Genomic DNA, 23,507 nt, shown 5'->3' with positions numbered 1-23,507 from the left:
CCAGGCAAAATGCAGCCTGCAGACCAGATGCAGCCCACCAGACCATTCTATCTGGCCCGCGGGGCCCCTCAAAATTTAGAAAATTAATATTTATCTGCCCCGGCTGCCTGTCATGCAGCCCTCGTTGGCTTGCCAAAACTCAGTAAGCGGACCTCCACCCTAAATAATTGTCTTCCCTTGAGCTCAACTGTTCTCAGTGGTGGCAGATGACAGAACAAGGAGTAATGATCTCAAGTTGCAGCAAGGGAAGTTCAGGTTAGATATTAGGAAAAACTTTCACTGGGAGGATAGTAAAACACTGGACCAGGTTACCCAGAGAGGTTGTGGAATCTCCATCCTTGGAAGTTTTTAAGACCCAGATAGACAAAGGGTTGGCTAGGATGATCTGGTTGGGGATGGTACTGCTTTGAACAAGGTGTTAGACTAGAAGACCTCCTGAGGCCCCTTCCAACCATAATTTTCTATGATTCTATGATCACTCTCTCCACCATTCAAGCAAGCCATTCTGTAAGAAGATCCAACATTATGTGACACACCCAAATTTAAAATAATCCTTTTAGTGATAAAAGTTAGAATTTAGAGGTGTCCCCTAATTTAGAAGAATAGGAAATTGGGAGATAGCCCCTTAGTTAATTAACTGGGCAGTCTGAAGAACTGCAGAAGCTTGTGTACTGCTCCCAATAAAACTTGTTGTTTATTTCTTTTCATTCATGTCTAGCTGTCTTCATTGAACCCAGCGGTCACCACAATCCTGACCTCATGTGCTACATTATCTCATTTCATCTAAGGCAAAATATTTGCTTACCAACAACAACAAACTCTATTCAGGAAAACCCAGGCTTGCTAATAATGAGAATGATCCAGTCATCTTCAAACATCATGCCATTGTTAAATAAACATGCTAGTTTGTAATGGCTGTCATATTTCTTTGTCACAGAGCTTAACGGCCCCTCTACAGGTCACCTCAAGTCTTACAGATGCATTAACATTCTTCCTGTTGACTCTGTTCCAATCCCTACTGTGACATCAGCTGCAATGTGAGCTCTGCAGCTGAAGATGCGGCAGCCACACAGGTGGGGAGGCTTGCAGCAGGGACAGCATTCTCTCTGCTGCAAGCTGTGACCAGCACAAGCCTTGCAGCTGTGGGGCTGGCAGCAAGTGGTGCAGCCCTGTAGCTGTGAACCCCTCAGTTAATGGGGCTCCCAGCCACAGAGGAGCACCTTGGTCACATGTTCAATTAATGGCATGATCAGAACAAGCTACAAAGTTATTACACATTTTTTGTGGAATGACTTTGTAACTTATTGCTTGTTTTATCATTCCATTAATTGGTTGAATGTGTAAGCTGGGTCAAAAACTTAAGGCATAATTACCTAATTAACCATGCCTTAAATGTAATGTGTAGAGGGAGCCTAAGGCTACAAACAGATGCTTCATTTCTCCTGGGAGAAACCATTTTATCCTGGGATAAAGTGCAACTGTTCAGATAAACCCTAAAGGATTCAAAGGATAAGAAGAGCTAAAAGTTTGTCCCAGGACATCAAGAAGGGCATCTCAATGATTATCCTGTGACTGCATCATTAAAATTAATGGCAGAAAAGCAGCAGTCCATATGGCTGCTCACTTTAACCTCATTGGAAGAGTGACATGTGTATGTGGCAATCCCAGGACTTTTCTGCTCCCAGACAAATGCAATGCCTCATCCTAGCCTAAGTGACCAAAATACCCAATTTCAAGCATCACTTAGAAGAAAAGAATTGTCCTCAGCTTTTGGAACCATTCCAAAATTTGTTACTATGGATAGTGGCTCTCATAATGTGAACTAACTGGTATAAACTAATAATCTTTGGGGTCATTGCAAAGTTCATCAATTCTATGGCATTTGACATTTGAGGGACCAGGGACTTTGCTGTCAAAGTAAAAACTGTTTGAATGGGAAAATGATTTGTGGTAGATTAGCTTAAATAGCTATATTGTTAATTTTTTTTACATTATGTTTGACTGCCTTGAACAAATAAATAATCAATCCTTTCATCTCTTCCACAACACTGAAATAAAATTTACATAACATCAGGCTAACTACATTGTCAGTCCTGGCCAGGATCTTCAAACTTTGGTTAAATATCTGGATTAAAAGGGCCTGGCCTTCAGGAGGTATGGAGCACCCAGAGTGACCTAACTTTCAACAGAGTGTCCGGCCTTCTACCTCTGAAAATTAAGCTTTTTATGTTTAAATTACTCAGTACAGAAGTAGATATGTAACTTTAAGACAATCACATTTGAAAATGTTGGCTTGTGTCCTTAGAACTATACTGCATTATTCACTACCCTACAAAGTTCAGAACAAGAGTAAGTATAGCCTCTCACATTCAAGATTAAATTCAAGATACAGTTTGAATTCATTTTGGCTACAATATCGCAAGATCAGCTTAGCTTACAATATGTCATGAACCTGAACTCTCAACAGTTCTTACTGCATAAACACCATCTTGAAATGAGTTCAAGTTATATCCAGAAAAACATACCTATTTTGGTTTTGGACATGATTATAACTTAAAAACATATAGCCAGTTTCAGATTCAGGAGTGTATATCTCACATTTTGAAGCACCAGTTATCAGTTCTGTGAGCCTATCCGTGTGGGGCTGGAGCCCACTTCTGGGGCTCGGGCAAGCGCAGGGCCAGCCCCCAGCCCGCTCGGGCATGAAAGGGGCAGATGGCCTATGGCACCCGGGATTCCCAGGCAGTCTCCCATCCAGGCACTAGCCAGGTCCAGGACTGCTTAGCTTCCAAGATCGGACGGGATCGGGTGCAATCAGTCCAGTCTGGCCATAGGCAGATGGGGAAGGGAAGGCGGGGGGGCAGGAGGCTTGCCAGGGCAATGTCAACCCATTGCATTCCTATGGGGATTTTCAGGCACAATGTCAACCCTATGTATTCCTATGGGAACCAGTTACCAGTTCAAGGCCATTCCAGATAACAGAGAGGGAGTCTTTTGTATGACTTTTTCCTTCAAGTTGTTAGTATTTGTAGAAAGAAGTTTTAGTTGTGCTAGAAGGTCTAATTAAAAGTCTAGAATCAGAGAAGTTGGAAGGCCTTATGAAATGTGATTTTGCATGCACTTTATTAACCATTTACTTTCATATCTGCTTATTACATGCACAATGGGGATAGCAATTGCTTTCTTCATCAAACTATTTCCACTAAAAAACATCTTTCCATTGTTCTAAATTCTGCTTTTTGGACAACCACTTCTTCACAATGGTGTGATGAGCAATTCTTTCTGTTGTAGGTGAGAAAAATGAGGTTTAGGTTTTTTACTCCAAGGCTTCTTGTTATACAAGAATGTATATGTCAGCTTATATCAGCAACCTGGATATTCCCTTGCATCTTACCCACACTGGCAGACCTTGCCATAGGATGTCTACTGCAGAGCCACGAGTCTCAGAGGTTTGCATTGCTTTTAGAAAACTGGGCCAGTGACACAGAGTGCTTAATTTCTAGAAGTACTGTAATTTTTTGATGCCTGTCTTCCTGTGCTGTTAGTTGTTTTGCCATCTGCTGCTCTGCATGGAAATGTTCACTTTGCTGATTATCTTGTAAAGATTTGTCAAGCTGCCTGCAATTCTTTGGATATGACTAGAACGCAAAATAAAAAACTGTCAAAAGAACATTTAACATATTCCATAAACATAGTACACAGTTATTTTTCAAAAGTTTCTCATGTTTTTAAATATGGCTGTATTGGCATATGCATGACAGGGAAGTGTTCCATCAAGCTATGGATTTAGAGGCTGTGTTCAGCAGTTATGATGGGGCCTTGTTACACATTACTCCTTGGGCTGCTCAAATGTTGATCAGTGTTAGTGCTAGCTTGCGTTTGGAGCAGTCACCTTACAACTGAAACCCTTCCCGGACTGTCCCCACCACCTGCACAGCTGTGACTTCCCACCAGAGGGCTGGTGAGCAGGGGCCTGACCAGCAGCTTGTGAGTTGCCAACACAGGGCTGGTGAGCCAAGACAGGCTTCTATCCCAGCTCTGGACAGGGGGTGGAGGATCAGAGAGAGGGTGGAGAGAACATGAAACTGGGAAGCAGAGAGTTAATAGGATGGGGTGAAAAATTAAAATTGGAGGGAGAAAGTAATGGGGATGGGGAAGGGTGGAAAAATGAAGTCAGCCACTGAAGGATAAAATAAGAAGTAAAAAAATTAAAAAGAAATAAATTAAAGGTTTCATGTTTTAATAAATTGGGATTGGGGTGTGGGAGGTACTGGTTGGGCTTCCCAGGGTGGCTGGGAGGTGGGAGGGGTGATGGAAGGTGCTCTGGGGGGGATACTACCCTTGCCAGTAAGTCTCAGCTTATGGCAACCCAATTCCCTACCTTCCCCACCACCCTTCCCAGACCCAACTCTTGGACGTGCCCATATCCTGCCTAACTGCCATGTGCTCTCCAGGCTGTTTATATGGGGTTGTAGAGGTTTTCTTGGGTTACAACCTCCCCTGTACCTCTTCCAAGCTACACCCGACATTTATGTCATCAGTTGAAATCACAGTCTTATTTTTGGGTTAAAAAATTTTCTTTATTATTCATTTCTCCAGTTTTTGGGATTTTTTTACAGCTACAATCAACCCACAGTTTGACAAATCATTGGTACTCCACACCGGTTTAGGTAAGTCTTAACTTTAACTGTGAAAAGGTTCAGCTAGATTCAACTCTCTAGGAGTGTATAGTTTAGGATAATCATAACTTAAAAGTACAAACAAAGAAACAAGGAATTCTTACTTTGTCCCATCTCTAATTTTTTTTATGTCGTCCTGTTTCCTGGCTTGTTCTTGCCTCCACAGAGCTCTCAAGACACTCTTGTCTGTTTAAGGGTTTGAGCAAGTAGCTGTCGCTCAGCCTCTCTCACCCCGCAACCTCCCTGGAGCCCAATTAGCTCTACTCAAAGTTCAACCCAAAAAACAAAAATGCAACAGAACCAGCTTTCATTGTAACCAGAGTAACAGCCACTTTTATCACCATGCAGCTGTCTCTGCCGTAACGTCCCCATCTCTCGGGTACTGCCTGTAAAAGAATTTTCATTGCTGGTGACTCCTGGCTTAATAGGATCTAGTCAAGCTCTCCTTTCCACTCAGACCTGGTCCTAGGGGTCCTTTTTTCTCTCTACTGCCTTCCCGGGCTTTTTTTTTTCCTGCTGTTTGCTCCCTCGGCAGCCTTCCCTGCCCCTCCCCTCCCCTCCTAGGGCTATTCTACCTTGATGGAGCAGCAGCTCTGGAAGCATAATTTTTCCACTCTCGTCTCTTCTTCCTTCTGTTCTGTCTCATTCCCTGCAATTAGTAGTTGATTTGCAGCCCGTTTCTCTTCACAGCATAGAAAGTTTGTCCACACAGAGCAAGACGGTGGGGGAGGGGAACATATTATCCTAGGATGCTGGAGGACTGCAACTTGGGCAGCTCATCTGTGGGGGGTGGCCACATATTAAATAGAGTACAAGCTGGGTAACACAGATCAGATATAAGCCTGCCCTAGAGTGGAATAACTTTAAGCCACCTAAAGTGTACTTAAAACTAGTTTTAGGTGTTAAGACATAGACAATCCTGAGGTTAAGAGCTCCAGGAGCTACTTAAAATTATTGTATAACAAGGCCCATGGTTACACAAGGATGTTACTCTAAATCAATGCATATATTGATTTTTTTATGGTCTTTATTCCAAGGATCCCCACACCCCAGAAACCCATTAATGGTTCCAACTGTGACCCCTAAACAGAGTGTCTGGCCTTCTATAACTTTGCTGTTTTAAGCCAAGACACATCATCACAGCAACCTCACAAGCCTGGTGTTAAGCATAAGGAGAACTTCCTTGGTTTTAAGTGCTAATCCTGAGGACTGATGTGCATGTCAAAATACACAGGAACACACAAACACAGGATTAAGAGAGATCTCCTAGCTCAGTGGCTCCATGGTAGGCCCTGTGTCATATAATCCTTTTCATAAGCATATCAAGCACCATCTTTAAAAGTAGATTTTTTTTACTCTTACTGCTTGGATTGGAAGGCTAGTCCAGAATACTACTGTGCCAATAGTTAGCAGCAGTCAGATAATTTCAATTCTAAATTTATTCATAACCATTTTTTACATATTTGTTCTTATGCCAGCATTGTCTTTTAACAAACTGTTTCTTTTCCTCTTTGGTAGGTACCTCCTTCCCCTACCCCCTAGTATATTTAGACAGGCACATTCCCTTTCAACCTTTGTTTTGCTAGGCAAAATGAGCCAAGCTCTTCTTTTCTTTTCTCATAATATAGGCTCTCCATTCCCTTGATCATCCTAGTAGGCACCTGTTCCAGCTTGACTTCATCTTTCTTAAACATGGGTGATCAGGACTACTCACAGTATTCCAGATAAGGGCTCACCAGTGCTTGGCACTAGTTGTTTCCCTGTCTCTACTAGAAATACCTCTCTTGACACATTCTTGGATCGATCTGCCTTTTTCCACAGCTGCATCACATTGTTGGCTGATAAGCATCCTATGAACAAGTAGCACATTGAGTCATTTCCAACTGATAAGCTCCCAGTTTACTACAGAAGTTTTTATTATTTATCCTCAGGCTCATGACCTTGCACTTACCATTATTGAATTTTACCCCATTTCTTTGCTCCTGAAGGTCACATAGTTCTTACTCTAGTCTTCTCTGTGTCGATGCTTCCTTGCCTTGTGAAATAAAGTTTCATCAACACTTGTGCTGATGTCATGAATTAAAATACTAAACCTGCTTGATCCAAAGGCAGACTTGTCAAGGAACTCTACAAGCAACCTCATTTCAACTTGATACTTCCTTTCCCCACACTATGCATTGCTGTCACCCCTTTAAAAAGCCCCATACTCTTCTTACAATTTTTTCCCGTCTTTTCAAGCTTCATTAATCATTTATCATGTAGCAATATCTAAAATGTTTTACAGAAGTAAAGATAGACAAAGTTTACTATATTTTCTTTGTCAAGAAAAAAAAAAATCAGATTAGCCAGGCTACCTTTCATAAAACAATGTTATATTTTACCCCATTTACTTCCATGACCTTAATTATTATTGTTCTAGTGTTTCACACTATTGAGATCAGACAACAAGGCCTTCAGTTAGCCAAAACAACTTTTTAAATATAAGTGTTGTGTTTGCTACTCTCCTATTATATTCACCAGTCACCCCCAATACCTTTATTAACAATCCTTGCTACCAGCCGAGCAATTGCAGGTACCAGTTCCTGCTGATCTCTGGAGTGGAATTTATCCAATGCTCAAATTTAAATGGCTTACTCTCTCTATTTTGCTTCCAGCTCACTTGCTATAGTTTCCATACCTTCATTCCTATTCGCTAGGCAGGCGGTGACTCCAGAGGCTGGCCAGAGCATTGTGGCTGGCGCTGCACCCGCTCCCAGAGCAGGGGAGAGCAGCATCCTGCACTGGGCTGGGAAGATCAGTCCCCAGCTGCTCAAAATCAAAAGATTAGAGGGGTGTCTCTCTCACTCGAAGAGAGAAGGACACCAGACAATGGGAGCTCAGCCCTCTGGCACCAGGGGCTGGGGCTCCAGTTGCCTTAACATCCAGGCAATTGACCAGTGCTGAAGCTGATGCCTTACCCCTTAGAAAAGGGGATTATAGGGACCGGCAGAACAACAAAACCAACATCCAAGCAGTTGGCGAGTGGATGGCATGTAGGGAAGGCAGAGCCCCAAGGAACATCACAGCACAAACATGAGTACCCGCATCACTGGGTCACCCGAGAAGAGGAACACCACTGAACCCCTCCTTTTATCTATTAACCACAAGTCATGGCAGACGACTTGAGGGGATTCTCCAGTAAAGGGGGATGGTGCGTTACTCACCATACCCCCTATAGACACCACAGCAGCTGAAAAAGCCTTTTGCTATACGTTTTTTACTACCCTTTCTTAGACGATTCTCAATTAGCAGATTTTGTCATCGCTGTCTTGGTGGTTGATTTCTCTGCTTTCCACCAATCAAACTGGGATGCACAGTGTTTTCACAGATATATTCCAAGCCATTTGCAAATGGCATTGTGTTTCTCTAAAAGACAATTATGCTATCTGCTTGCAACCATGCATTTAATACACGGTTTTGGAAATGTACCAGAAAGGTGCATTTGTTTCATAGATTTCATAGACATTTGGGCTGGAAGGGACCCCAGAAGATCATCGAGTCCAGCCCCCTGCCCCAGGGGCAGGAAGTTAGCAAGGATCACAGGATCCGAGCAAGATAAGCATCCAAATGTGTCTTGAAGGCGTTCAAAGCGGGTGCTTGAACCGCCTCTGGTGGCAGTCTATTCCGGACCTTGGGGGCTCAGACAGTAAAGAAGTTTTTCCTTATATCCAGCCTGAATCAGTTGCGGCGGAGTTTGTGACTGTTCGATCTTGTCATCCCTTGGGGTGCTCTGGTGAAGACGTTTCCCCAGAATCTGATGAGAGCCCCTGATAAACTTACAGGTGGCCATCAGATCACCCCGGGGCCTGTGTTCTTCCAGGCTAAAGAGTCCCATGGCTCTCAGCCTCTCATCATACGGTCTGTTTTCCTGACCTCTGATCATGCACGTGGCTCTCCTCTGCACTCTCTCAAGCTTCTCCACTTCCTTCTTGTTCTTAGCCTTCTAAAAAGATTTTTTTGACATTTTTAAGGTTGAAACATGTTATTAAGCCAATGCTTTTTAAACAGCTTCCTCAACCCACCCTCACTGTTTTCAGACATGTTAGATTCTATCTTTCCTTCTTTTCAAGAAGGTGATTCAAGTCTGAAGAAAGAGGACACAATACTTCATTTACCATATAAACCCCCAGGAAAGGTTTTTCTAATCTTCCCATTTCAGGAGAGTAAGATTCTAGGGAGAAAAAACTGACCCAAACCTTGCCATTCCCTAGGGATGTGCAAATACTAGATGTGCACCTTTGGAGCTAAAAGACCAGGTTTCAAGGCCTGTCTGTCTGTGCTTTTTCTCCAGTTTTGCCTAATGTTTTTTATGTTGTTGCTGGAAGGATCCCTTCAGTAGATTATTCATTTATGGTTCTCATTGCTAGGTTATAATCTCACACACACTCAGCGCTGGGTCTGAAAAAGCACCTGGTTTCAACTAATGTTAAATATGAATTGTCTCTCTGCAAGCTGCGATAAACCCATAACATTGAGCTATCTAGTCCCATTCTGGTATGAATAACTGACCTGAGCATTTTTGAGATCTGAGCTATCACTCCTCCCTGTATATACAAGTTAAGACTAACTGGAATTTTTTTGCTGGCAGCTCTTGGGGTAAAACTCTTTTGGGCCAATTCTAAGGGATAGTACCAATTCTAAGGGATACATAAAAGTAAGAATTACTTACAGTTGGTATTTGGTCACTCATTGAATTTGCATTTGTGCAAAAGAGAAATTTTAACTATCAAAGGCATAAGTATTTAAATTAGAAGTCAGAAAGAAAGGGAAGTACAGATCAATGAAGATGAGGCCAAGCAAACAGATATCCATACCCTTTCTTGTACAACAAATGCCCAAAGGTGGCATACTTTGTGCTGCTCTTTAGCGGCAGGTATCTGTTTATGCTGTGAGTGCAGGCAGCCCAAAACCACCGGCACTCTCCAGCTGCTTTGAACAGGGGCTCTGGGGGCTTGAGGGATCCAACCCTGCACACTGAAGGAATTTCCACACAGATCAGGCCCCTCAAGCCCGTGCCTGGGGAGTTTCCCACTTGTAGAAATGCACCCTCCTACAATCTCTATGGGAAATTTCTGTAAGCAGGGAAACCCTAACTTCCCCACTTAAGAGAGATGCCCAGAGATACTCAGGGGCCCATCTTTAAACAAGGAGGCCAGGCAGATACACCCAGAGCTTTAGGGCTTGGAGGGACTTGATCCTGTGTGGCAACTCCTGAGGTGCGCAGGACTGGGCCCCTCAATTCCCAAGAGAACACATCGCCTATTGTTCATCAATCATCATTCAACATTATAGGTAGGACAGTGGGTGAAGCAGACCGACTGTGCCAGGACTCATCCCAACATGGCTGATCTGCTTCATTTGGTGACAGTTATTTCTAGCTTGAGGTAAACCTTTCAGAATAGACCTGTAAATTTGGGGATCTATATGAATTTGTCATTAAAAAAAAAAAAAAAATCACAGTGTGGTATTGTGCAAGATGCATTATCTGCAAAGGTTATTGAGGAACCTCTTGAATGTGTTGTGGACATATGTCAAGGATAAAAAGTGACAGTAAGAGAAATAAAAGCACGGGATAAAGCAGAAAACATGGTGAACACATGGGTGAACCAGTAAACATGACTGAAAAGAGTTTTGCTGCCAATAAAAACTTGCAGCCAAAAAAAAGAGCGGAGTCAGTGACAGGATGTTTTAGAACACTGTTGTAGCCACGATGTAACAAATTGTGCTGCAAATTAAAAAGGGTGCTGCAGAGGTGCAAAATGCATTTTGCCAAAATGTGCAGCTTGGCGGGGGGGGCAAAGCAAACAGCATATAAGCTTAGAGAAACAGATGAGCGGGGTGGGGGGCAAAGCAAACATATTCTAACCTTAGAGAAACAGATGAGCAGTAACAAGTTCTGTAGCCTAGTGCATTGAAACACAAGCCTTCTAAAGACAAGTAAAAAAAGTTCTGATCACAAAAACAGAAGGTTGTAAAATAGAGAGGCACAAGCCAGTATGATACCTGTAAAGTTATACACACACACACATTATATTTATATTAGAGGATTATGCACTTTACAACTCTAGTAGGTTAACGAAGCTAAGGGGAAAAATGCTGGTATGCTGTAAATGTACAGTAGACCATGTACATCAGAATAATAAAGCATTGCTAGAATTTGATTTGTAGTGAACACTCCAATTTCCATCTGTGACACATTTAAATTTATTGGAGGTTTCATCAGTGTAAGAAAAGAAACAGAGGACAACTTAGACCTATTCTAGAATATCATGATATATATGAAGGCTTAAGTCTCTTGCCAGGTGAACATACACCTTATGGCTAGATTCCCAAGCACCTATAATATTTTCACTTCGTAAAAATTCCATGGCATTATGAGATAAAGAAAGAGAGATAAATGAATCATTTGAAAGAGTTTGCAAGTTGTAACAGAAATGTAAGAACCTACAGACTGGGTTAATCAATAGTATAGTCACTGTAGAAATTTACCAAAAGACCTGCAACTAAACACAAACAAAAAGTGGCTCTGACAGACATTAAATGTTTAGCACATTACCTGTCTAAAGGAGGTCAAAAACCTTCTAACTCTGTAGCCCGACATTAATTTTTCAGCAGGAATTCAGCAAAATGTATATTGAAGACATAAACCAAAGTCCTATGAATAAAAAGCTTAGTTTCAGCAGGTCTCTGCTTAGCTCTGTTGAGTGACTTATTTAGCTCTGAGTAATAAAGCCATAAGTGGTGAACACATGGCTTAGTGGAGTGTGCTTATGCACAGAATGGGGGTATTTTTCAATACCAGAAGTTTGGGGAATGTAAGGGTATTAACCATTGCAAAGTTCTAATTCTATTTCAATCACACTTCCATAGCAGGAGGTAGTTATGATGTAACTGCTAATAAACAAATGGTGTTACAAGTAGATGATCTATAAGGTGTGTACTCTGTAAATTAGGAAAGCGAAGAAATGCAAAAATTAATGATGTTTTGTAGTGTAAAGGCTATAGCTAGGGTATCCTGAGAAGCCAAGTATAGATAAGAGCTCAGGAAACATTTGATATCCTGACCACGCACCTATCTCAGAAGATTTCCAGAAGATGCAGGAGTAGATAATAAAGGAGGCATTGCTCATTATTGCCTTGCTGCCCTTTAGATTGCAATTTGTTGTTCTAATATTTATGCTGGTATTTCCAATAAAGGTCTGCATTCCAGGAGTCCTCAAGGGCTACCTTTGTTTGCAGCTATAAACATAATATTTTTGTAGCAACTGGAGCCTAACCTACTGAAATGCAAGAATCTTGGGTTTAATTCTACATCAGGCTACAACTCAAAAATTGCTGCAGTAACTGAAATGTCCACACAAAACTGTAAGATTCTCAAATTGCAGTCATTCCTCCAAATGGTCACTTACCTGCGTGAATTTATTCTTTTTTGTGTCTGGTCAACAACAGCTCCTTTAAGGGTCAACAGTTTTTTTCCAAGTATAGACTGGTATAGAATCATCGACAATCACAGGATTGAAAAGGACCTTAAAGGTTACTTGGTTCAAGCCCTTGTTTGAATGGGGGAACACTATTTCTAAATCATTCCCACCCAAAGCTTATCTGGCCTTCTCTTATAAATCTCCAATGAAGATTTCACAGCTTTTCTGGGCAGCCCAATCCACTGCCTCTAACATCAAATTTTTCCTTACTGTTCTCAATCTAAATAAAATAATCTAATTTAAATATACTTTGCTGCAGCTTAAAGCCATTTTTTTCCACATCTTACCCTCTGCACCATGGTAAACCAACTGCTTTCCCTCTCCTTTATGGAAGCTCTTCAGGTATTTGAAGGCTGCCTAATTGCCGTTTCTCCAAGCTAGATATATTGGTTACCATCCAGAGGAGTATGCACATGCGTTTCCCTGGGGACAAACAGCAATGAGTCATAGTTGTGCTGCTGCTACTTGTCCCTGGGGAATGCTTGTGCATGTGTGCTCTGGCATACAGCAAGTTACCCTGGGTGAGGCAGGGGAAGTTGGAGCCAACCGCCTTCAGCAGCAGCAATCCAGCACATGGAGTATGGCTCCCACCAATCAGGCTCTGTTTTTGGGTAGCGTGTGCTGCCCCCACATGTGCTGCCCCATCTTTTTCAGGTGTGTGTGTGTGGGGGGGGAGTTTACACCCAGATTTCCCTGTGTCAAAGAAACCCCACTGTGCTGCAAAGTAGCAATGTGGTGAATGCCTATATGTGTGGTATGTGGGGTTTGCAGCACCACAGATGGGTCTGCAGCACTGCATACTGCACATGTGTGCTCATCTGTATGAGCCTATCTAGTTCTCTCAGCCTTTCCTGGCACAGCTTGCCTTTCAGCCTCTTTATCATTTTTGTCACTCAACTCTGAACCCTCTCAAATTCTCCACATCCTTCTTCAAATACAGAGCACAGAAAGGTACAATGTACTCCAGATAAGGCCAGAGAGTGGCACTTTCACTGTCACTTCCAATGTCTTGCATGTAATACTCTTGTTGATTCAGTCCAAATTTATGATAGCTTTTTTTTAGTAACTGAATCATATTTCTGACCAATGTCAAGTGTGGGATAAACCTAAACTCCAAGATCCTTCTCAGCAGTGCTGCCACCCAATTAGTTCTCTCATTTTCTATATTTGTGCTTTTTGATTATTCTTCCCTAGGTGCAATACCTTGCATTTGTCTGCACTGAACTTCATCCTGTTGTCTCGAAACCAGCTTTCCAATCTATCCCAAAGACTTTCTAAATATTATTGCCATTGGCTCTGGTATCATTTCTGCCAGTTCCTTCAGCAGCCTGGGAGAACTGCTTACAGGGTAATTACCGTGTCAGTGGATTAGGAGCCATAGCACATAAAAGGGTTCCAGTTGTTTATACCTCTAATGCTCTGATGACACAACAGAACAATGTCCAAGCAGAAAGAAACAAATGCTAGCATAATCAGTGTTGAATTTACCCCATTTCATCATTAAACGTTAGTAAGCAGAGAGCAGTTGCTTTGAGATAAGCAGCCCAGATATCTGGTTGCCTTCAGGCTTTTCTCTGTGCTAGTGATTTGGGGTAGCTTATTGGTGCTAGAGTGTTTGCTTAGTGCCTGGTGTGGGCGGGTGGGAGTCTTGTTCTTTTTCCCTCCCCATCTCTTTTCTTTTCTTAAGCCTTCTGGAGTGACTGGGTGACAGGGCTTGCTGTGAATGGGGTTGGTTTAGTTAATTGAGGGGTGGAGTTAGCCTAGGCAGACTTATAAAAAGACAGCCACCAGAGAACTGTGGAAGCAGAAGGCAGCAAACAGAGAGGGAGTTTGCCTGAGGAAGAAGCCAGAGAGAAGGACACTGTGCAAGTGTATGAACTTGCCCTGGTGTAGGTGTCTGGTGTGCAGGTTTTTGTGGTGTGTCTTTACTTCTCCTCCCTCCCTCTCTTTTTTTCCCTTATAGTATAGGTGTTCTCCAGGGAGCAAAAGAAGCACAAATGGAGTGTGAGGCAGGTGTTGTTGTTATTAACATGGGATATGCTATCTTCACTGGCTTCTCAGAGGGTCACAAACACTTCATCTGCACCAAGCATAAACCAGTGCCTGCCCTGGAGGAGAAGATTCACAGATTGAAACGCTGCATTGCATCAGGAACCAAAAAGATTACTTGGATGAGAGTTGCAAAAGGCTGGTACCGGAGAGGCCAAAGGGTAATGAGAAGTGGCAGCGTGTGACTACTGGAAGATAAAGGGCCCCCAGGACTGAAGAGCAGTAGATTGAAGTCAACTACCACTTTCAAGCATTCTGAGGTAGATGAGGAAAAGGCAGAGGAAAAGACATCTGCAGGCATAAGGCAGAGGAAGCAGGACCACTGCACCAAGAAGGAAGAAAAAAGTATTGGAGGCTGGTGACACCCGTCTGTGGGCAACACCCACCAATTTGTCATCCAGATTTGGGAGGTGTGCTATCTACCTGGAGCCACTAACAATATGCCTATGAGTCCTTCAGCCACTGCACCATCCTGCACCATCAAGGACTTTTTCCCGTAGTCACAGCAGGAGTTATGGCTCAAAGCAGAGGACTGCAAGCTAGATGTGGTCTGTAGAACTACATCATGTGGCCTGCATAGATTGTAGCGGGACCAGGGCAAGCATGTGCTAGGGCTCTTCACCAAATCCAAAGCAAGCATCCCCATCAGCAATGTGTGTCAGTAGCAGGGGGACCAGCAATGGCTGTGTGAGTTTCTGCTACTACCACATCCAAATCCAACCTGTGAGAAACCCTGTAGCTCAGATCAGGGGAAGGACAGGAAAGGGGGAGGCAAGGAGGGTGCCGCCGAGCTTGAAGCCTCTGGCTTAAAAAGAATTCTTGATCCCAGACAGGAGGCTCTTCAAGTAATACAACAGACATGACCTCTCCCTCCTTCACCTCTGATTGTCAATATCCATTAACTAGATATTCTCCCTTGATGAGGAATAAACACCATGACTATTTTAAAATGCAAAATATTATATTCAGTATTTTGTAATAGGCATGCATGGTATCTTGAAGCAAGCATGCTCTTATATAATTTTATGCACTCCCGGTCTGAGTAACATGCAAGCGTTCAAAGAAACTGAATTAAGACAAAAGCACTTGTCATGTTCAAAATGTTTACATTTTCTTTCCATTAAGTAGTAATAGTAGGGACATAGCATTTAACATGTGTAACAACTGTCCGGCTGTGGAAACAGGAGGCCGGGCAGGGAAGCAATGCTACAGCCTTTGCAGAAAAGGCAGGAAGGGGCTTGCATGCAGGAGATCTGACAAGATGCAAGCCTAAAAAGTATGCATGCAGCTGATTGGATTGCCAGCACAAAGGAGGGGTCTGGTTGGCTGCATCCAGGATATAAATACAGCAGACAGCAGGAAAGAGAGGAGGGAGAGAATTGGGGCAGTCTTCTCCACCCCAGGGTGGGACTGAAAGCCTGCTCTGGAGAGCCAACACACCAGGAAAGATGGACAGCCTGTAGTGCTCATTAAGGAGCTGAGTCCCTTATCTTGGAGAGGAGCTATGCAAACTCAGGACTCAGGTGCCCTGGGAAAGGGGAGGTGGGAGTCTGTGTTTGCGGCTGGGTTGGAGCCATGGGACAGTTTAGGCTGCCGGAGCAGAGGACCTGCCAGTAAAGGGAGGCAGTCTCTATTAAGCAGCCCTAATTTCACAAGGAAAGGGAGCATGGAGAGGCATTCAACTTCATAGTGTTTGTAAGAAGTTTGTTTATAGGGAAGGAATTACCCCGCTGCCATCGCGACAGAGGTTTCTGTTTGAAAGAAACACTGGGACTGTGCACCCTACTCTATGAGATGCCTTAGGAGCCACGCACTGCCATCTGATGACCACTCATAGCAACAGCAGTGTTTCCATTTATTTTTATTAGGAGTGAACTGAATTCCTAGTGAAACTGAGGTTTAGAGTCTATAATCGGTGAATGGACAGATATTGATAGGGCTGTTGTATGTGGGATAGCTTGTTGGATGGACTATTCACTAATGTTGGATTTATAAATAATATATTGGTTATGGGTTTTAATGGGGGTTGTTGAACCTATGTATGTTGAACCTATATTGAACCTATGTATGTTGAACCTATATATGTATATGTATGTATTATATTTGTTATTAATGTTTTCTCTTCTTTTCTGTAAATAGTTATAGCTAAAATAAAGAACCCTATTTGTTACTTGGGCTGGAGTGGAATCTTGGGAAGATAAGAGTGAGAAGCACACCTTTCTTTTTGGTGAGACACCTCAGCCAGCCAAGCTGCCTGAAGGATAGCCCAAAACTACTGACACCCTGAGGATCTTTAATCTGGTATAGCACCTGGCCCTGGTGCTGGGGGAGGGTTCTGCATATTAGACCTGGCAAGACAACCTCAATACCAAACACTCACAGAACTATTCCTGATCATTGGGGATCCTGGTTTTCTCTGATTTAAAAATATCCCCAAGTTTCAGATTAAAAGAAGTAACCCAAAATCCATATTTTCCCATAATTAAAATGAAACACCACTATATATTAGTGGCATTTTATTCTAATCACAGAAAAATGTGGATTTTGGATTACTTTTCTTATTTCAAAAATTGGGGATTTTTTACATCAGAGAAAACCAGGATCCCTGCTGATCATGACCTGCTTATACATATTCTCCATCCAGAAAGATATTAAACGTCATCATAAATGATTTCTTGGGAATTATTATTTAATCTCCAAAAAGTGTTAACACTTATTCTGCAGACACTTCTGTATATAACTTTACTCAGGTGAATAGCCCCACGTACTACTACTGTTTAATAGGACTGCTAACCTGAGCATGCAAAAATGCTTGTACATTTTCAAGATTTGACAGCTAATGCCACCTCTTGCTGAATTTAACCAAAGCAGAAAACAATAAAGTTCACTGGAGGCTTACAGTTAATCCACATGAAGTATGTTTCTGTTTAGGTTTTAGCTTCAAACAGACACTGAGTACAAGTCTTAGCTACATTTCCTCCCATATAGGGTGCGTCTACAGATGCGCCCCACTAACTTTAACAAGTACTAGATGACTGCACAGTACCTGCTGGTACTGCGCAGTCCCAGCAGCGCATGGGTCATTTCCAACCCTACCGCACAGTAGCGGTGGCATCATGGTTAGTGCACACCAACAGAACATTCTCATCTCATGTAGACGTGCACACAGTTTCACAAGCAATAAAGTCACACTAAGCCACACAAGGTATCCCTGGTTTTCCCCAGAGCACTCTGCCGGACTTCTAGGCCAGATACAGACATTGCACTTTTACCCGTGTAAGGGATCAGAAACTGATCTATACCAGTAACAGATGTCCAGCTCACAAAACTGGCTTTGATATGGCAGAACACGGTCTAAGATTTGCCCCGTCACCAAAGGGCAAATGTGTGTTCTGTTCGCTACCAATCTAAACTATGCTACTTAGAGAAAGCTGTATAAAACTTAGGTCAGTTCCACCTCAGGCTTTTTGAATGTCTGTATGTAGCCCTAATGAACACAGTCCCTGTGTGAGTGAGTCACCCCCTCCCTTTAAAGTGTTGGGATTAAATAGCTCAGCTATATCTACTTATTTTCCAGTACACTGAACCTTGGCTGGGAATTATTACTGAAACTACAAGCTATTACCTGATATTGCAGGCTCCCCTAAGGAAATAACTAGAGTCAGCTGTAGACTCCAAAAAGTCAAACTATTCACTTTTATAAATGTAATGCAAGCCCATAAAATCAGCTCTTCAAGCAGCTGTGTATGAATGGACTCCTGTTTGCCTCAAGCCCACAGACTTAAGTTGGGTTGCTGGTAGGCTTTAGGGTCTGCCCTTGTAGAGCTGTGTAAAGAAATCATAGACTTTGTTAGAAAAAATAAATTCAATAAATAATAAAAACTTGAGCAGTTCTAGATGTGTGAGGTTTTCTAGATCTATTCTAAGCTACATAGGGAACAACTGATGAACAATTCTAAAAAAATCACAAGATCTGGTTCTCATGGAGGGCTTTCACTATCAGGACATCAGCTGCAGGAGACACACAGCAGTACACAAGCAGTCCAGCAAATTCTTGGAGTGTATTAGGTATAACTTTTTAATATGGATGGTAAATAAGCCAACTATGGAGGAAGCTTGTCCTGAACTGCTGCTTGCACATAGAGAGGAACTGGTTGGGAATGTGAACATGGAAAGTGATTTGGGTGACAGTGACCATGAAATGATAGAGTTCAAGATCCTAAGAAGAGGAAGGAAGGAGAGCAGCAAAATAAGGACAGTAGACTGTGGAAAAGCAGACTTTAACAAACTCAGGGAACTAGTGGACAGAATCGCTTGAGAAGGAAGTTTGATGGGGGAAAATGAGTCCAGGAGAGCTGGCTGTATTTTAAGGAGACCCTCTTAAGGGCACAGGAAAGCCATCCCAATGCAACAGAAGAATGGCAAGTTCAAGGAGACCAGCCTGGCTAGACGGCACTCTCTCAAAATGAGAAAAATAAAGGTGACAGAGTCTATGGAAGAGGGATTGGGGGAGTGGATGTGATGTACCTTGACTCTAGCAAGGCTTTTCACATGGTCTTGCACTACATTTCTCATTAAGAAGCTAAGGAAACACAGGCTATGTGAAACGATTGTAAGGTGGATAGACAACTCATTGGGTCACCATGCTCAACAAGTAATCTCAATGTCTAGTTGGAAGCAGGTATCGAGTGGGGTTTCCTGGGATCTTGTCCTGGGTTCAGTGTTGTTCAACATCTACAGTAATGTTTTCAGCAACGGGACTGAGTGCACATTTAGCAGATTTGCAGACGATACCAAGCTAAGTCGAATGGCAGACATTCTGGAAAGCAGGGCTAGGATCTAGAATGACTTGATCAACTGGAAAAAATGGTCTACAAACAGCCAGATGAAATTCAACTAGTACAAGCGCCAAGTCCTGCCCTTGGGGCAAAATAATTGCATGCATAAATACAGACTGGGCAATGACTAGTTAGACTGCAGTACTACAGAGAAGGACCTGGGGGTTATAGTAGACTATAAGCTGAATATGAGCCAACAGTGAGCTCTTGTTGCCAAAACAGACCAACGGGGTATGGGGTTGTATTAACAGGAGTGTCATTTGCACATCAAGGGAAGTGATTCTCCCACTCTGTTCAGCCCTAGTGAGGCCTCACCTGGAATACTGTGACCAGTTTTGGGCACCACACTTCAAGAAGGATGAGGACAGCTTGGAGAGATTTAACTGCAGAGTGGCAAAAGTGATCAGGGGCCTGGGAAGCAAGACTTAGGGGGAAGGAATGCAAGATCTAGGTTTAGTTAGTGTGGTGAAGAGAAGAGTGAAGCAGAATTTGACAACAGTCTTCAAATACTTGAAGGGAGATTACAAAGAGAATGGAGATGTCTTTTCTGTGTGGTCATCAGGAACAGGACTAAGAACAACAGCTTCAAGCTCCAGCAAGGGAAATTTAGGCTGCTGATTAGAAGGAACTTTCTGACTGTGAAGGTGGCGGAGCACAGGCTACCTTGAAAGTTGTGGAATCTCCACCCTTGTAAGCTTTCAAGAGCAGGTTGGACAAACACTTGACTGGGGTGCTTTATTTGGAGATGATCCTGCTTTGAGCAGGGGGCTGCACTAGATGATCTCATGATGTCCCTTCCAACCCTACTTTCCTATGATGATCCTATGAATGTACGTCCAATTAGTATTCCATTCTGTCCATCTATATGTTTCCAACAGAAGGAACAACAGGCTTAGTTTTTAAAAAGAATGAAGTATCAACATGTTTGTGGAGAGGAAAATATGTAGGTTATTATTTTTAAAAATTAGAAGAAGGCCTTTTTTGAATAGCTGCTCAATAGGAGATTCCAGTGGTTGAATTGTGAAGAAGCTTCAAAATAATTTACAAGAGTAATTTCCTTGGAACTTTATGGTACATTGCTATTTGTGGTTTACAATATGCAATATTCATTTCATGTTTGGACCTCCCTGTGTTTTGCTCTAAATAACGAGCATCATAATTGGAGGGAAAGCAGATAAGCTCAGTAATGACTTCCTCCCATGTTTCATGAATACAACCAGGCTATTGCTGGCTGCAGCTCAGCGCAGTTAGTATACTGACGGGGATTTAGGAAGCATAGAACAAAGAATAAGGTCATGAACTGGACATGTTTTGGCCTGACCAGTTTTTCCTTTTAGGTCCCTATAGCAAGTTGATGCACTGTTGACCCATTCTCTTTGGCAGCAATGTCCTGGGTCAGGACAATCAAACCCTCTCTTTCATTTTTATTTTCTCCCTTTGGATGACAGCTGTTATGAAAGGATCACCCTCTTGACCTCACCCATCATCTTTCACTGTGGCTCTTCATCCCCGTATCTGCTAATTGAAGCAACAGTGACACAAGAGCACTACTCTCCGTAGTTTAGTCCCTAATCGTCTGAAGTCTCCATCCCAGCGAGGAATTTATGTATACTGATAATTATGACTGACATTGCCTATTAAGGTGGGATATAAAAATCTCATCACAGTGTAGGCTTTATAGCCTTTTTTTAAATGGTCTTGCAACCTCTCTGCATCCGGCTTAATGTTTTTTTTACACAAATAGCTTGACCTTTAGAGAGAAAAAAATGAAGATGTTCTGAGCTTTAAATGATTCCCATTTGTAACTCTGTGAATGGCACATTTGGTCCAATTTCCCATCTCTGGCATTTCTAAGCTGTTATGCTACAAACAGTCAGTGGGCTATAAACTTTCCCCCAGAGGGGAAGAATGAAATCAAGTCAGAACCCCAGCCAGCAAGTCAGCTTTGCAGCATTATCAGAAACCTGGATTCTCAGATTGCATAAGAATTGCCTGAACCCCATGCAAGTCCACTGGCATGGGGTTAGCACAGTGGACCCAGTTCTCCACTGCTTTGCATAGTCTGTTGACATGGAAGCAAAGCAAGTTTAGACTACATAGGAATGCTATGACAAATTGAGATTCTATGACCCCAAACTTAGTGGTGTGCTAATGGAAATAAGCATACCAGATGCAAGAGGTTGGCGGGGAGGGAAGGGCAGGGGGAGGAGTGAGAGGCACAAAGGCAAAAAAAGATCCTCCAAGTAGCATTCCTTTCTGTTGGTTTTTTTTTATTCAAATAAAAATAAAATAAAAATAAAAAAATCAGCATTTGGTGTTTGCTGCATTAAAAAAAAACCACAGAAAAAAGTGAGGATGTTCCCTGAAAAGCTGTTTAAAGAGATGTCATTCTTCAAGAATGGTGGCCAATGAAGTCTTGAGACTAACGTTCAGAAAGGCATACGTTTTAAGGGGTGACAGCCTACTTCACAGCAACTGAGGAAGTAGGCTGTCACCTATAAAAGGTTGTCTTTTGAATAAGTTACTTTCTACAGTGCCACCCTGCCCTGCATTCTGCCTGACTTAAGGCTAACATGGCTCACTCTACTGATATAAATAAGAAAATAAAAGTTTCCTACTCCCTCTGCCCCTAATGTGGGTAGAGGTTGTAAGAGGCAGATATGATACTTTACTAGAGATGTGGAGGCATTGTAAATCCATTCTCTCCTTTTCCTTAAAAGTCTCTTCAAATGGCAGATGCCAAATGCTGAATTACGTTCAGACTGGTATGCAACTCTGTGTTCCCCACTTAACTGCTTGTGCCCTGGCCAGGAAGGCCCCTCACAATCACAGGACACACTATTTACCATGGTTTTTTGCACAACATATATGTTTTCCCCCCAAACCAGCTGGGGAGAAATTGGTATATACATTATATGCAAGAAGTAAGGATCCCCAAGGATCCAGAAATTTGGTGACAGGAAGCAGTGACAATGTGAACTGTCACAGCTTCACAAGTGACTCTGGAAGCCATGGCAATGCTGTCACTGTTCCCCCACCACTGCATCCCCAGATCCCTGGAAAGCTCCCCCACCAGAGGATATTGCCCCATGCAATGGATCAGGCCCCACATCCAGCCTGAGACCCAGTGGTGGCAATAAGCTCAGCTCCCTAGCTGCTGCTACCTTGTACTATGGGTGGGTGAGAACTTTTTCTCTTTCCATGGTGCCTTTCAAGAACACAGTGCATATTATATGCAGAGGCATGCTAGATTTGAAAAACTGTGGTATTTATATTTAAGATGAGGATCCAGAAGGGTACCCTCCTTCACTCTTTTCCAAGTCCTCCACTCCATTCATCTGGCATAACCAGCTGTCCCCCAGGTATGGGAGGCTGCTGGCTGAGAGAAAACTTCTGTGCTCTGGAATTCCTCTGCTTCAGGAATAAAGGACCCTTGGAGTCAGATCCACTGCTGAAGCACCTCAAGGCTCCATAAAGATTTCTACCATGAACTGAAGTACCAATAGCTTGTGGCCAGACCAGCAATTAGAGAGCCATATGCAGTTTATACCAGTAGTGCATACAGCCATTGTGCAATTAGAGAGCCATATGCAGTTTATACCAGTAGTGCATGGGGCATTAGTATTTCATAACCAGCACCCACAGCAAACACTGCAAGCAAGCATGAGGTATGGAGGAAAGAGAAATATATATACACACTATTACATCACATAAAATAATAATTTTATAGACACTCAGTTATGAGCGTGTGCATGCATGTCTCAGTTGTATTGTAGGAGATGCGCTGTGTTGTGTTATAATTATTATATACTATGTACTGTATTATGAGATGCAGACTGTTCTGTTAAATATTAGAATACAATAACAATGGTAAGTGTATAAATGTACATTTATAATATGCACATTTTCAGAGCATCCAATGTTTGTCTATATATAAGATACATATTAATTAGAGACAAAAAGGCTGGGTGCTCCAGAAGCAAGCACCACTACTACTAAAGAAGGTGCACAAAGAAGTAGCCACAGTCAAATGTTATTGCTGTTGCATAAAGGTTATTATGATGCCTAATAATGAAGAAATCATTCCTCTAGTAACAGTTGAAAAACCATTACACAACTTGTACCCTTGACTCTGCACAATGCATGCTCAGCAAATCAGCTCAAATCTAGGTATTATAATCAGCTGTGGTCAATCACATCATTCCTTGGCCAACACAAATATGGCTATGACATACGATCTGGAAAATACACCTTGGACACGTGGTCCTGTGACAGAGCAGCTGATATGTGTGCTTGAAAAGGACAATCAAGTTTGTAAGTTCAGAGTCACTACATACTATTATAATTCACAACCTGGGTGTTCCCTGAATCCCTATGGCACTGGAACACCACTCAACTGCTACTGCTCCATAAAACCAGCA

General features: G+C 42.5%; 1 long non-coding RNA gene and 1 pseudogene across 1 annotated transcript in view; both read right to left on the bottom strand.

The window, feature by feature from the left end:
* Positions 1–23,507, bottom strand: part of LOC149864374 (uncharacterized) — a 93,575-nt gene that overhangs the window by 50,096 nt on the left and 19,972 nt on the right. The gene's annotated exons all lie outside the window — the stretch shown is intronic.
* LOC149864375 (5S ribosomal RNA) lies at positions 2,718–2,836 on the bottom strand (annotated as a pseudogene).

This window comes from Crocodylus siamensis, chromosome 5 (genome assembly GCF_052110815.1).
Source record: "Crocodylus siamensis isolate JL-2025a chromosome 5, ASM5211081v1, whole genome shotgun sequence".
NCBI classification, from domain to species: Eukaryota; Metazoa; Chordata; order Crocodylia; family Crocodylidae; genus Crocodylus; species Crocodylus siamensis.
The sequence above is the reverse complement of the archived record's forward strand: the minus strand, read 5'-3'. Positions and strand labels throughout refer to the sequence as shown.